This window comes from Rattus norvegicus, chromosome 7 (assembly GCF_021556685.1).
Source record: "Rattus norvegicus strain SHRSP/BbbUtx chromosome 7, alternate assembly SHRSP_T2T, whole genome shotgun sequence".
Lineage (NCBI taxonomy): Eukaryota > Metazoa > Chordata > Mammalia > Rodentia > Muridae > Rattus > Rattus norvegicus.
In genome coordinates this window covers 60,590,761-60,607,213 of record NC_141540.1, presented here as the reverse complement: position 1 = coordinate 60,607,213, position 16,453 = coordinate 60,590,761, and positions in this window count along the sequence as shown.

The following is a 16,453-nucleotide window of genomic DNA, read 5'->3' as shown; positions in this document are numbered from 1 at the left end:
CCTGTGAACTGTCAACCTGTGTCAGCCTGGGCTAGGCTTGCCTTTCCTTCCTCTGGAGCACCGCAGTTGACAAGGCTGTGGGTCACGTGGGTCACGTGGGTCACGTACGCCATGTACGTGAGCATTAGACACAATGCATGTGCTTGAGAATAAGCAAATGTATTGTTTAGTGGAAACTCCGAGAACAGGTGTGTGACAATGGCTATTTCCTTGTATCCTGCTAAAGATGTTTAAAGACCCAACTACCCTGACTCCTGTCCCTTTTACCTGAATGCTGCCCTGTGTGTAGTGTACATACAACAAGGGACTCTGCCAAATTCCTTTTCTTTCTCCTTGTTTTAGATAGGAATTAAAAACCATTATTCATGGTCTGAGATACACATCTGTGGATATGAGATCATCCATGCACCTGTATTCACACTCTATGATAAAAATGTACCAAAGTTTTGGGGACAGTAATAAATAAAATAGTAAAACTGATCACAAATCTGAGGTAAGAATAGAAGATAGATTTTTTTTTTTTTTTTTTTTTTGATTATGGTCTCTGTGTCCTCTGCCTGAGTGCTGGGATCATGGGTGTACAGCCCAACATTCAGCTCTGGGAAAAATGGAATTTGAAACCCTGCAGATATACCCTTTGAGACATTAGAATAAAGTGGTTTTCTAAATTCAAGAGGGTAGTCCTACTCCGTTCCAATGGTTTTTCCAAATTTTGCGGTTACGGTAAGGAAACAATTATCTTGCTTGTTTACATATTTTTATTTTAAGTTCGTGGATTCTTTTTAAACCTAGAAGAAACAACTTAAAAAATCCAGCCAGGCATAACAGTACACTAATCATAGCAGGAGGGTAGGAGACTGCTCTGAGTCCGAGAGCAGCCTGTCCCAAAAGACAGAAGAAGCTGTTATACAGACTGAGAAAAATGTGGGCCAGGCGGTAAAGGGCTTGCTTAGCACACACAATGTCCTGGGTTTGAGCCCCAGTATCATTTAAAGTGGGCATGGTAGCACACGTCTGTAATCCCAGCACACTTAAGTTAGAGGAAGAGGATCAGAATTTTTGTATTAATTATGTACAAGTGTCCACACATTCGTGTGCATGCACACCCACATGAATGCCCATGTGGAGGTCAGAGAATGACCTACACAAGTCTTTGCCTTTCATCATGTGAGTATTGGGGACTGAACTCAGGTCATCAGGCTTGGCAGCCTGTGCCATCACCACTCCCTCTCACCCCCACCCCCACCCCACCATCTTGCCAGTCAGGATTAGAATTTCAAAGTCACTCTTTGCTTTGTAGTGTTCAAGACCACCTAGGACTGCATAAGACCCCAGCTCAAGGACAAAAACAGCCATAGGGGGTGGGTTGTTTCTTTGATTTGATTTTTCTGTTTTAAGAGATGTTTCTTGGGCTGGAGAGATGACTCAGCAGTTAAGAGCACTGGCTGCTCTTTCAGAGGTCCTGGGTTCGATTCCCAGCACATATATGGCAGCTTACAACTGTCTATAACTCTGTGTGTGTGTGTGTGTGTGTGTGTGTGTGTGTAATATAAATCCTTTAATACAGAGTTTATTGCCACACTGTAACCCAGAGCACAATCCACTCTTGAGTCTAGCAGGCCCTTCTGAAGATTGTAACACAGAAGAGTTTGTGTATTTCCAAATTTATTCTCTAATTTAAAATGTGGATATCTCTTTCCTACCTGACATTGAAGGTATAGCTCAGAAATAACAAATCCTTGGATTTTTTCTGTTCATTTCTTAAAGTGATTTTGTGTATATGCATGTTTACATGTGTGTTGACACACATGGGTGGGTCCTGTGGAGGTCTGAGGTTGATACTGGGTATCTTCCATGATGACTCCTCACTTTACACATATTGATTACCCATAACTTACCAATTCAGCACCTTGTGGTTTAACTTTATTATACTGTAATATTAAAAGAAAAAAAAATACCCTAAAGGGCTGAGGAGATGGCTTGGTGCGCAAAATACTTGCCAAGTAAGAATGCAAGTGTCTGTTCTTTGGGGGAGGAAACGCAGTAGCAATCATGTATTTCATTTCATTTTGTTTTTTAATGACTTCTAGGAGCTAGTTGTTGAGAACTCGCTCATCTTCGTTCATATGATTGAAAAACGGTAGATTATTTCTAATGATCTCATTAAATTAAATCCTTCAAAATGTGTAAGTCTTCTAAGGGGAAAATCGGTAGGAAGAAGGCCTCAGCAACCTCCTGGGCAGGGAATGTCTCATCTTGGAAAAAGCAGCATTGCACCTCTGTTGAATCAGGTTGCCCTTTTACAACCTCAGTGTGTCCCTCAGCTGGAAAACTGGTGTGGATAATTCTTCATCGGACGACTGCGTCCAGTAGTAAAGGCGTGACATTTAAGGAACTTCGCTGAAAGCTGTCAGAGGATTGTTCAAAGACCGGGACAGGTTTTAGCTGTAGGTGCTAGGCTAGCAAGGGCCTAGATTGCTTGTTTTTGGTACGTGGCCTGGGGCTGACTGCTGCTTAGATTGGGCCTTGGTGTATAGCAAGTTCAAGGACAGTGCCAGGTGTGAGCTGCGTCTTCCCAAGTTGTCGGTCAATGAGGTCACAGATCCCAAACCCAAACATTACAGACTACGGTTACTGTGCTTGGTTACTCTCCAGAACTTGATGGTAAGTCACTATTGGTAAAGACCACACACATGTGTGATAGAGCATGGAAAAGTGGTTACGGACCTGGAAACGCCATCTTTACTTGCTAGTTTCATAGTGCTGGAATGTTCTGTGCATGCTGCCAGGTGAGAAGAACAGTCCACAGCCTTAGCCAATTGTGAGCCCTGCAAACTCATTACTGTAGTAATGAGTGCCCTGGCTAGATGTTCCCAGTGTGCAACTGTGGCAAGAACGACAAGGGAGTAAGCAGTTACCTTCTGGTTAGATTTAAGGCTGCATGAGAGGCACTGACGCTTTGTACTTGTTGACTGGTTACGTCAGAGGACCTAGGGAAAAACCTATGCTAATATTCTGCTAAGTAGACATTAATAAACTGTCCTATGTCATAGTCATTGTTTCCTTTTTTGATATAGGATCTGCCACTTTGTAGCCCTGGCTGGCCTGGAACTCACTCTAGCCTTGAGCTCACAGAGATCTTCCTGACTTTGCCTCCCAAGTGCTGACGTCAAAGGTGTGTGTCGTCATGTCTAGCCTCCCCATGTTTTTTATACCCACAGATTAGACCATCTCTCAGCTCACATTAGGGGGAGCTTCTTTTTGCAGTAGATGACGATGGATGCAAAATGCACAACTGGTAAATTGCAGTGAATAACAAACCAGGGTGCTCAGGTCTAAATGGGACATTATAATTTGACACTTTAAATAGGATATTCAAGGCAAATGGAAATACATGTTATTGTCAGACTTTCTTGGGCCCACCAGCCACCAAATAATGACACAAGACTTATTATTTGTAAAACCATAGGCAATATAGCAAGGCTAGCTCTCTGTGGGCCTGTATGTTGGAGGCTTTCCACGGAGATCTCTGGTCTGGCTAGGTGCTCCGGTTCAGACGAAGGGGAGAGAACTTGGTCAGGGAGGAGGGACTGCTTTCACCCTCTCAGCTGCTGATGCTGCTCCGCCTCCCTTTCTGCTGGCCGCTACTGCTTCTTGGGCAGGGCTGAGCCAGCAGAAGACTGGCTAGCTGGTAAGGGGAGTGGCGGCGATTTCAGGAGAGCAGATCTCTTCCCCAAGTGGCAGTGTTACAGATCTTATGACAGAAGTTCTCAGGCAATGGAATTCCTGCACACACTTAATCCTTCTGAATTATTCCTGTATCCAGTTTCAGGATGGGTCAGGGTCTGACAGGTTTGGCCTGAGAGCTTGGGAAGATCTCTTCTACATATCTGGGGTCGTGGTCCTGCTTCTAGTTAACTACTACAGTCTTGAACCTGTAGTTCGTCCTCACCTATGGAGGAGGGGCTTGGGGCGTTGCCCTACATGACTTTAGCTCTGCAGCCGTGGGAAAGAAGATGCTTTTCCATGCTCTTCCAGGGCGCCTTAGACTGTGTATGCACATCTGTCAGTCTTAGCACTGAGTTCATGTTGTCCCGCACCGTGTTCTGAAATGCTGGAAGCAGGTGAACTTTATCACAGAGCTCATTCTCCTCCTATGTCAGTTTACCCAGAGATGCTAGGGGCAGCCAACCAGCATCCTCACCATTTTCCTTATTTTTCTACAAACTCAAAAATTTTACCTACAGAATCCTTCAATCCGTTGCCTCTCACAATTGGTAAATCAGGGTGATCAAATGTAGTTGTTTCCTTAAGTGTGTAAAATAGTTCACACCGTGGGCTTTCAGTATTCCCCAAGCTCCCGGGAGAGACTTCAGTAACTGGAGAAGCTTCATTAGCTGTGGGTGGTGGCAAATTGTAAAGCCTATTCCAGATACTAAAAACATTCTTCCTTATACTTATGTCATCCTGGAACCTCTTCTGGTGCCAAGTATCTGTATTAGTCTGGGTTCTCTAGAATAAAAGGTGTGTGTGTGTGTGTGTGTGTGTGTGTGTGTGTGTGTGTGAATGTGTGTTTTATGATTTATTAGAATGGCTTACAGGCTGTGGCCCAGCATCTAATCCAACAATGACTGTCTACCAATAGAAAATCCAAGAGGCCAGTAGTTGTTCAATCCACAAAGTTGGCTGTCTCAGCTGGTCTTCAGTATACATCAGAATCATGAAGAAGTAAACTCTAATGCCAATGAAGGGATGGACTTGATTTTGACAGTGAGAACAAGTAACGAAAGGGATAGCAAGCTTCCTTCTTCCGTATCTCTTATATATGTTTCCCATAGAAGGTGTGGCCCAGATTAAAAATAGATTTTTACCACTTTAAAAGATCTCAGTTAATGGTGGATCTTCTCACCCCAAAGATCCAGATTAGAAGCAGTTCTTTGTACAAACACCTTGGCCATATAGCTAGGCATATTCTCAGACTAGTTCATAAATTATTACCCAGTTTATTCTAAGTTCTGTCCTATGTCTGGCTACCTCTGCTTAGGTTCCATACATCTGTCCCCTTTAGGATTCCCAGGGCCAATTCTCTGCACCTAACTCTATCCCAGCATCCTTTCTTCCTATTGAAATTTCCTCCTCCCATTTCCTTCCTCAGCTATAGGCCAACCAGCTTTATCTGATAGGCGAAGCTTCCATACAGACTTTCCTGCAGCGTCATATACAGGTCTTCCCATTTCAAATTATTTCACTAAGAAAAAAAAAATCCCTCACAGGCCTGCCCAGCCATTTGGGCTTTAGTTAATTCCAGGTGTAATCAAGCTGCCAGTTGGCAATCAAGAATAGCCATCACACACTGCTTTAATAACTCGAAGGGCATGAAAAGTGGTTTTTAAATTCAGTGTAATTCCAGAGCACCACAGAGCCCAGCAATTGAGTTTGATAACAGGAAGGTTTAATGTGTCGGTAACGGTTAACCCATCTAAGTTACATCATTTCTTGGGATCTCTTCAAGGGTTCTATGGCTAAAATAAGTTCCAAGCGACCATGTAAGCCAAGACACGTGAAGGAAAGAAATGCACCCCCAGAGCACAGGGCACAGTTCTTAGTGTGCCCTGCGGTCATTCCAGCCAAGCAGCTCTCTGGAGCACTGGGCTGCACCAGACTTCTAGAGTCAGCGATATTGGTGCCCAGAAGGACTGGCCAGAACTAGAAACAAAACCTGTATATAGCTTACAAATTTTCAGATAATTCTAGTTTGTAGCTGTTGGGGTTCAGGAGTTGACCCACAAACCACATGAACACCAATTTCAGACAGGGATGGCTTAGTGAGCACATACCTCAGGACTGATCGATGAGGGCAACGGCTGAGAGCTGTACTCTGGACATTTATTTGGGTCAGCTAATAAAAGCTGAAACCGAAAAAAAAAAATGCAATGAGCTCACATACAGGTGCTGGATTGTGGCCGGCCCTTATTCAAGCCATTTTAGACATAACAGTTCATATTGATCTTAAATTTGACAGGTGAAGCTTATAATTGTGGAGTTTCTTAAAGTTAACAAACAGAACATATCAGTGTATGTGGTCAGAATGTCCCTGCTCTGAGTCAAGCCATTTTTCTTCATCGATGACTGGCAGGCATATTACAGCAACAATATGGAATAGGTGACAGACATGGAACAAAATGGCTGCAGCTATGCTCGGGGTGGGGGTGGGGGTGGGGGTGGGGGTGGGGGTGGGGGTGGGGGTGGGGTGGGGGTGGGGGTGGGGGTGGGGGTGGTGCAGGCCTTAACAGCAGCCAAGGTTGAAGATAAGTAGAACAGGTAATCCTTGAGAAACGAGATGGGCTACTGTCTTAGTCAGGCTTTCTACTCCTGCACAAACATCATGACCAAGAAGCAAGTTGGGGAGGAAAGGGTTTATTCAGCTTACACTCCACACTGCTGTTCATCACCAAAGGAAGTCAGGACAGGAACTCAAGCAGGTCAGGAAGCAGGAGCTGATGCAGAGGCCATGGAGGGATGCTGCTTACTGGCTTGCTTCCCCTGGCTTGCTCAGCTTGCTCTCTTATAGAACCCAAGACCACCAGCCCAGGGATGGTACCACCCACAATGGCCCCTCCCAGCCTTGATCAATTGAGAAAATGCCTCATGGAGGCATTTCCTCAAGGGAGCTCCTTTCTCTGTGATAACTCCAGCTTGTGCCAAGTTGAACACACAAAACCAGCCAGTACAGCTACACTATAAAACAGAAGCAAAGCTGGTGGAGAAGTGAGAGTCTCAAACAATTGTTAAAGTCTCTCTTTAGTAGTACTGGGTCATTGACAGTCACGACTATTGTTTTCTTCTTCTTCTTCTTCTTCTTCTTCTTCTTCTTCTTCTTCTTCTTCTTCTTCTTCTTCTTCTTCTTCTTCTTCTTCTTCCTCCTCCTCCTCCTCCTCCTCCTCCTCCTCCTCCTCCTCCTCCTCCTCCTCCTCCTCCTCCTCCTCTTCTTCTTCTTCTTCTTCTTCTTCTTCTTCTTCTTCTTCTTCTTCTTCTTCTTCTTCTTCTTCTTCTTTTTGTAGCCACAGACATTAATTAGATCAAGACACTTGAAGGGACATGGGGAGAAGACCTACATACTTAATGGTTAGTTTATGGGATGTGAATAACAACTGAGGAAAACAAGGAAACATCCTTCTTCCTTGAAGGTTTTTAAAAGGTTAATTATCAACCAGTTCTCTCAACCCTTAAATTACTTTCTGAGAGTAAATTAGAAAGAGGGCCTGAATCCCATTAGGAGATTGCGCTGCCACTGGACATTCATTCTTATTAAATGGCGCCCCATTCTTCACCCTCAGAGGCTAACTTAATCCTTGTTCTGAGCTTGCATACTGAGCAATTTTGGATAATCCATGTAGAGTGACAGCCGTTATGACAGCCACAAACCCATGCAGAAAAAAAAAATTCATTCTTGAAATGCAGTTTCAAATTCGTAAAGTGAAGTGAGGTACCCAGAGAGAAAGTGTGTGAGTTTCATGGTCTCATAGTGTTTTTCTCAGAGGAGCCTCCAGTGGTCTCTGATTCCATAATGATCCGGGGTAAACAGGCAGTACTGACACTGCCTGAGGCAGGCGAACAAACGGGGCTATATGCTGCCTGCTAAAAGATAAATACAATTAGATCAAAGGTTCTTTAATTTGGTCATAGACTCCTCGTGTGTTTTTAATATTCTCTTTCGGAAGAATACATTTCAATTACAAAATCTCATGTAAAGAAGGACATGTTTTAAGCTGGTTCATTGTAAAGAATAACACTATTTTCATAAACTCTGTAGCAATTGTTCCCTTCAAATTAACTGGTTCATGTAAGTAAATTGGTGAAATAGTGTGCTACAAGCATCCCAAAGAGCGGCATTAGATGAAAGTTGGTTTTAACAGAGGTGCATGTTGTGTTTCTTCCTCAAGTGTCTGTACTTTTGTCATGATTCATCTTCTTCTATGTGCTCTCTCTTGCGCTTCACTAAACAGAAGGGGGAAGAAGGTTTGAATGTGTTCACTGCTGGCAATTTAGAATTAATTGTAATACTCTGTAATCCAAATTACAAGCTGTCATTTCCAGTCAAATCGGCAAGCACCGAAATTGTATTTTAAGAGTTCCACTGCCATTGATCATAGCTACCTCATTTGTGTTTTAATATACCGTGACGAATTTCTGAATGGAAATACAATCTTGTAACAAGCCGAGAAACAAGTATTGTTCGTGTCTATAATAGCAGCCGAAAATTATTTCCTAGCAATTGAAAAGGAGAGATGGTAAAATGATAAAAGAAGACTCCAGCTCTCTAGAATGAATAAACTAAGGGATGCAGGCATTTTTTTTATAGAACAGTTAAAAGACTTTTTATAAGTATTTACTGGCATGAGGTTGGGAGTACATGATCAAATGTGGAGGTCAGAGAACAACTTAACTGATTCTATTCTTCAACCAGACCATGTGAGTTTGGGGATAGAATGCACATTATTAGTCTTGCTGACCAGTGTCTTTACTGGGTTGAGCTATTTTGTCTGTCTGACAACTTTTTTTTTTCTTTTTTGAGATAGGGTTTCTCTGAGTAGTCCTGGCTCTCCTGGAACTTAATTGTAGGCTGGTCTCAAACTCACAGAGATCCACCTGCTTCTGCCTCCTGACTGCTAGGATTAAAGACATGTTACACCTCTGCCCTGTCCTGACTTCATTTTTTAAAAAAAATGTATTTGTTTTTAGTGTATGTATATGGGTGTTTTGCCTGCACGTCTATCTATACACATGTGCAGGTGGTGTCTGAGGAAGACAGAGAGGACTTCAGATTCCCTGGAACTGGAATTGCAGATGGCTGTCAACTACCATGTGGTGACTGGGAATTGAACCCAGGTTCTCTGAAGAGTAGCCAGTGTTCTTAACCTCGGAGTTACCTAAAGCATCCTAAACTAAAACATTACAAAAGATGCTTTATAGATTAGTATTATTTTTAAAGATTTTAAGAATTATGTTTAACTATGTCTAGGTGTGTGTCTACATATGGGTATGCATATGCACATGAATGCAGGTGCCCATGGACCAGAGGTATCTAAATTCTTGGAGCTGGAGTTTCAAACAATTATAAGGCACTGGTGCTGGGAACCTAACTCTGACCTTCTGGAAGGGCAGCAAAAGTTTATAACCATTGAGCCACCTCTCCAGCCCCAATGAATATTATTTTAAAGATCCACTCAGACTCTTACAAATAGCTTTAGTTCATTCATTTGAATTGCAGCTTATTCATCCGGCTCTTTCTTTAGTGACCATTCAGCTGCCTATATATGTTATTGCTATTACAAATAATACTGTAGGATCACAATGCTAAAACGTGCTTGGAAATCAAAGAACTGGTTAACCAGGTCAGAAGGAAATGAAAAGAACTGACCGTTTCAATGTCACATCAGGTTGAATGGCATAATTTCCTTTGGAGAAGTGAACAGAATATAGAAAGGATACCAGATTAAGGTCAACGCTTTGAAAAAAACTCAAACACAAAAGTTTCGAGACACTCTGGGTTCGATGTCTAGCTCAGAATAAACAAAGCATGGTGCTGCACACTTTAAACCCAGCACGCTGGACGTGGGGGCGGGAGAGCAAGAGGTTCAAGGTAATCTTTGGCCTCCATAGTGAGTGCAAGGTCAACCTAGGGTACCTGGAACCCTGCCTCAAAGAGAGAAGACAGAGCAGAAGGGAAGGAGAAGAGAGAAGACGGAGAAAGAGGAGAGGAGAAAAGGAGAACAACAGCAACTTGACTATTCAATGAAAGCGAGTTTCATTTTGAAGAGTTTGGCTATTAAGTGACGAAGAAAGAACAGGTCAAATAGCCCCATGGACACTAATGAAGTCATTGCTGTGGGAAACTGTTGCAGGATATTTGATCCCATTGTGAACCCCCAACATGGAAAAATCTTGCAGTGGTGCGGCTCAGCCTTAGCACACACCTTTAATCCAAGAGTTAAATATAATCAACCTTAGGACAAGAGGCAAAGCAAGTAACCAGCTCAGAGGGAGTGAGCGAAAGTAATCGGAAAGGAAGGTCTTTTAGTTGAAGGGTAATTAAAACACCCTGGAGGAGAAGGAGCCTTTTCTCGGTGGAATACAAAGGTCAGCTGGGTGCTTTCTCTGCCTCTTTAAGCTAGCAGGTTTCTACCCCAGCATCTGGCTCCTGAGTCTTCACTTGGAAAATCAAATGGTTGGGATTTATGTTTTTTTTTTTTTTTTTTTTTTTTTTTTGGAGCTGGGGACCGAACCCAGGGCCTTGCGCTTCCTAGGCAAGCGCTTTACCACTGAGCTAAATCCCCAACCCCGGGATTTATGGTTTTTAAAACAACATGAGGGCTGGAGAGATGGCTCAGCAGTTAAGAACACTGACTGCTCTTCCGGACCAGAGGTCCTGAGTTCAATTCTCAGCAACCACATGGTGGCTCGCAACCATCTGTAATGAGATCCGATGCCCTCGTCCGATGTGTCTGAAGACGACGACAGTTTACTGAAATAAAGAAATGTCTTTTTAAAAAAATTTTAAAAAACCAACAGGGAATGCTTCTAGAACTATTAAGCGCAAGCTGATGGGGAGTACAATCATGCATGATAGCAGCAGCAAACGGATCCATCATTTTAATTCACTAGAAGACAGACAAGTGGACACATATGCCTTCTGGTAGAAGTATAGGCCAGCTAGCTCTGGCATCTCTTTGCCCCAGATTAGAACCTAATGAGCAGGCCTCCTTATGTTCTCTACCAGTGGTACAATATTCTGAGTACTGATGACAATTGTATGCATGCAAAATTCTGGATCATAAGAGAGGGTCTTATGACAGACTGAATCAGAAGGAGCAAACTCCTACCATCCTACTCAGCCATGAGCTAGTCACACAGAATTCTTTAAGTAGAACAAATTCTCTACAGTGAGTGGGCTGAAGATCAAGTGTACTATGCTCTTGATATAGTAATGGGAAACTTTTACTCAAATGAAAGCTTATTGACAAGAAGCTTTCAACTAAATAGTACACCTTACCTGATACCTCTTAGACATTGTAAACCCTATGCCTTGGTAATTTTGTAGGCTCTTTTTTTAGATGCAATCATCCCAACCACAAGCCCCTCAACCACTCATCAATATTTATCTGAATTCTTGTCCCCAGACTTCCTCATCTCTCAATCCTACAAGACCATATTCTTTTATTCTACTATAGATTTCTTTTAAAACTGTATTATTTATTTTTAAATTTCGTGTATGTGTTTCCTGCATGTATGTACGTACGTATGTATGTATGTATGTACGTACATACGTGCACCATCTGCTTGTCCAGTGCCCTTAGAGTCCAGAAGGGGAGTCAGATTCCCTGGAACTGGAGTTAGGATGGCTGTGAGCCATCATATGGGTACTGGGAATCAAACCTGGGTCCTCAGGAAGGGTAGCCAATACTCTTAACCACTGAGCCATCTTTTCAACTCCAGTTTTACTTTAGATCTTATGCATCCGTCAGAACTTCAGGCTCAACTCCTCTCATTTTCCCAAGACAGCATGTAGATTAAGCAAAGCTAATTGCTAGTCCAGTAAGGAAGGTAACCTTGAAAGAGTAACCATTTTCTCTTGGGATGGAGAAGCTACAGGCAGACATTACTAATTTGATTGGGTCATCAGGGTCCTGAATAGGATGGAAGAAAATTATCTTAGAATAGATAATTATTTATGGATACAGCATAGTAAGAATTTTGAAGTCTTTAAAAGAAAATGCTGGCCCGGTAAATGACAGCTTTGTCCATTTAAACGACCCATTGTCCCAAGATCTGGCTTGGCCAAGTAGTCTATTCTTCCACTTTAGTCCTAGCAAGCTGTGGCTCACAGAGAAGTGTTTCTAGTCCAAACTCTTAGAAACAGTAAATATAAGCTCTACTCTTTCCAAGGCAAGGAGAGCTTTCTCTTCAAATTGTTTTCAGAGAGAAGAAATGTTTATGTTTTGATATGTATGTATAAAGAGGTGTTTTCTTAACAAACGGAGGTGAATACAATTCCAAAGTTAAAAGTGGAAGACAGATTTAATTAATATCTACTATGATAGTGAGGTATAATAGTACATGACTCTAAGGATCACAATCCTAATATTGTTCGCCTCTAAGCGATTTTATTTCCTTTGTATCCATTTCTACATTTTTCAAATTTTCTACAATCAATATGAATTACTTTAGGAGTGGAGACAAATTAACCACAGAGAAGTTCTATTTCTCTCTGGAGTTAATTTGCTCCCAACATTTTACAAAGATTGACTTCTTTTCCTATTGTAATTACATTCTCTGAGTCGTTCCATATTTTAACTCTGGAGACATCTACATAATGCAGTACAGAAGAGATTAACTTTCAAAACCCATGACAGCACAGCTGCTTTTCTTGTCATTCTTATTCCTCTCGCTAGCAAACGGTATATGACCTATATTATGTGATTATTAAAGGAGGTTGCTTTTGAACATACAAGTCAGTAAATAAAAATAAGCAAACATACTATGACTTTGCCCTTTCACTGTTCTAGACACCGTAGTAAAGGAATGAGGTCAGGTCCATGGCAAAATGAGACTGCATTTAAATAAGATTAGGCTAAAATCTTTTTTTTTAACAGCTCATTTTAATTGTTTCTTTGTCGGGTCATTAGTTCATTATAGCCAAGGCAGATCATTCTTAGTGGCTTCTATGCGAGAGCAACAGTCTCTAATGGAGTGAAAAACAGTCGAACTGTAGTAACTGTTTCTTTGTGTTAAATCTGTGACAAATCTTTTTGTAAAAAAAAAAAAAGTGTATTTTATCAGTTCTATGTATTGTACCTAATGAGGCTTTAACCCCCTGCACACACACACACACACACACACACACACACACACACACACACACACACACACACAGGTTTTCATAGAATTGTATGATCCGATGAAGAAAACAAGAACTCTCCTGATTCATCCTGTCTGTGTGACTTAGGTCCCATGAGAACAGTTGCCAAATTGCTAACTTCCTTGATGTGCTGCTTAGAGTTTCTTCCAGATGTTCTCGATCCTTATTGTTAGCACAGTAACACAACTGACACGGTAGGTGCTGACGAGGAACAGCTGTGTGTCTGTGTGCGTCTCCACAGACACATTTAGATAGACTATTTTAAATTTAGTTGTTGATAGTTTCACACACATATACTATGTATCCTGACGATACTCACTCCCAAACCTCCACTCCTGCTCCTCTTGGACATTGTCTACATTTCTTCCCAGCACCACTTCCACGTCCTCTTCCTTGTTTTATAACTGGCTGAGTTCGGTTTGTTGTGCCTGCTTGAGCACTGGTTGGGGTCATCCTCTGGACCATAGTCATTGACAGTAGCCCCACTCCTAAGAGAAATGACTCCTCCGCCTCCAGAAGCCCTCAATGGCCTAAAGGGTTGGGGGCTCATGACTGTCTGTCCATGCTGGAATGTTGAGGACTCAAAAGTCACCTCTTCTCAGAACTTTGAGTTAGGAGTTTTTAATTACTGCAAAACTAAGCTTCTCCAATGAAGGCTGAAAGTAGCACTAATCTATGGGCATTAACATAAATGTATAGACGGCAGTTGACAACATATCTACTCAGTAAAGCAATGGCTGTAGTTCCCCTGTAGGGTCTATGACCTATCCAACCACGGGCTTTTGACTAGATTTACAGTACCAGGTATGAGACACTTTCTGTGGAGCAGACCTAAAACTAAAGTAGAAAGTGGATGGTTACCCCCATAATATTCATGCCATTATTATACGAGGAATAATTCTATCCTCATGACACAGAGCTCAGTAAATAAATTAGAATGGATTGTTCTGTATTCCCACTTTTTTTGAGTGAGATATTCAGAGCTCTCCTGTCAAATGCTGGATGGAATAAATGGTCTAAGTGTTTGGGTACCTCTGTCTCTCCAGACTCTTCATAAAAGAAGACATCAACGGAACCACTGAGCATAATGGTTTACGTATGCTATTGCCTGATGAGTTTGAGAGCAACGTAATATATTAAGCCTTCCTGAGGAGTCTTTCCATTCTATAACCCTACAGGATATAGTGCTTTTCTTGTAGAAAAAGCTATCAGGGTTGGAGTAAAATCTCCACTATGGCTATAGCTTTTAGGAGTGGCCCAACTGTAGTAAAAAATATTAAAAATCCCAGCCTGGGGTTTCTGCACTGCCTTTGGTTATTGAGTTCCCAGATAAAAACATACGCACAACCTTTATATTTGCAATATGCCTTAGGCAGCATAATGGCTGGGCAGCTGCCTACCCTCCATGCTGTTAGTCTACTTCCCAAACGATAACCCCAAATTATTACTTCCTATGTCTCATCTTGGCTGCCCCTAGCTCCAACTGGGTTGTCTAGCCCATACTCCCCTCTCTTTATTCCTTGGCCGTTCTCCTCTCTCTATCCCATGGCTGCTCTCCTCTCTCTATCCCATGACTGCTCTCCTCTCTCTATCCCATGACTGCTCTCCTCTCTCTATCCCATGGCCATTCTCCTCTCTCTATCCCATGACTGCTCTCCTCTCTCTATCCCATGGCCATTCTCCTCTCTCTATCCCATGACTGCTCTCCTCTCTATATCCCATGACTGCTCTCCTCTCTCTATCCCATGGCTGATCTCCTGTCTCTATCCCATGGCTGCTCTCCTCTCTCTATCCCATGACTGCTCTCCTCTCTCTATCCCATGGCTGATCTCCTCTCTCTATCCCATGACTGCTCTCCTCTCTCTATCCCATGACTGCTCTCCTCTCTCTATCCCATGACTGCTCTCCTCTCTCTATCCCATGACTGTTTTCCTCTCTCTATCCCATGACTGCTCTCCTCTCTATATCCCATGACTGCTCTCCTCTCTCTATCCCATGGCTGCTCTCCTCTCTATATCCCATGACTGCTCTCCTCTCTATCTCTCTTCTCTCCTGCACATTATTCCACCTCCTCCTTCCTTTCTTGTGGTCCTTTTTCCTCAAGCTCACAAAACCTCAACCTCACCTATCTCTCTTCTGCCCAAGCTATTGGCTGTTAGCATCTTTATTTACCAATCACAATTCATGGGGGACAGGGTCACTCAGTGTCTTACACGCCTTCCCTCTCTCTCTCTTCTTGGGGGTAACCAGTCTTGGGGTCCCAAATTAGCATTAGATTATGTTGTGGTAAAAAAGAAAATAGTGTGACCAGTTCTTTCGTGTACTGCTCTGCCCTTTTCTCTTCGGCTCTGTCTCTGATCCAGGTGGTCCACCCACCATTCCAGTGTGGCGTTTTGCCACACCACTTTGCTTTCACTCACAGTTCCTTTCACTATTGTTACCACGCCAGGCATACACATCCCAGTTCTGTGGTGGGCTTGGTGCATCCCGCCACTACACCTTCTCTTGAACTCAATTAAGTCGCCACAAGAAAGAACACACCACACTATAACTTCTGATCCAATTGGTAAGATATAATTTGCCCATCTACACAGCACAAAATCCTGTACACACCCATTTCTTAAAAATATTCATATCAACTTGTATCTATGCTCAGAGAAGAATCTTAACATCTGCTGCCAAACTCCAGCTCCTTCTTTCCTGCTTCTCTCTTTCTTCTAAAATCTCTGTTCCCACCTCCCTTCCTTCTCATCCAATGACAGGCCTTGTTTTTATCTTGTCTGCTTTCACCTGCATAATGACATGCATGTAGCATTAAGCTAACCCACTACACGCAGTAGTACACAACACGCCTGGCTCCCAAGGATACATCAAGGCTTCTGCTTGGAACTTCTTAATGGCACTGCCTTATTGGACTTCTTAATGGGACTGGTGGCCTACTGACTCATACCTTCAATTCAAATGTCATGAAAGGAAGTCACTTTCCTGTAGTTATACTCATAGTAAGGATTCAGCCAAGATTATCTAGGGCTGCTTTTGGCTACCTTCCATTACCAATAAGAATTATGGGGGTTGGGGATTTAGCTCAGTGGTAGAGCGCTTGCCTAGGAAGCGCAAGGCCCTGGGTTCGATCCCCAGCTCCGAAAAAAAAAAAAAAAAAAAAAGAACCAAAAGAATTATGGTATCAGGAAACGGAGGCACAGATCTTCCTGGTTGCTGCCGCCGCAGAGAGCTCATGGGCAGCACCCCGCGAGCGACTTTGAGCCTCGGGACCACAGGTAAGACCAACTTTTCTGCTGCAAGAGACCTGCCTGGTGAACTCGGGACACACAGAGGCAGAATTCCTCTAGGACCGGGCACGTCCTGTGTTTACTGGGAGTCCCACACCTGCGGATCCCGGCCCACAGCAGCTCTCTGATCCCAGACCCGGTGGGAGAGAGACCCCACCGCCTGGTCAGGTGGGCACTCCTGAGGCTGCAGAGCGGAAAAGACCACCAACACTGCCCACCCCTGCCCACATCTCTGGCCCAAGAG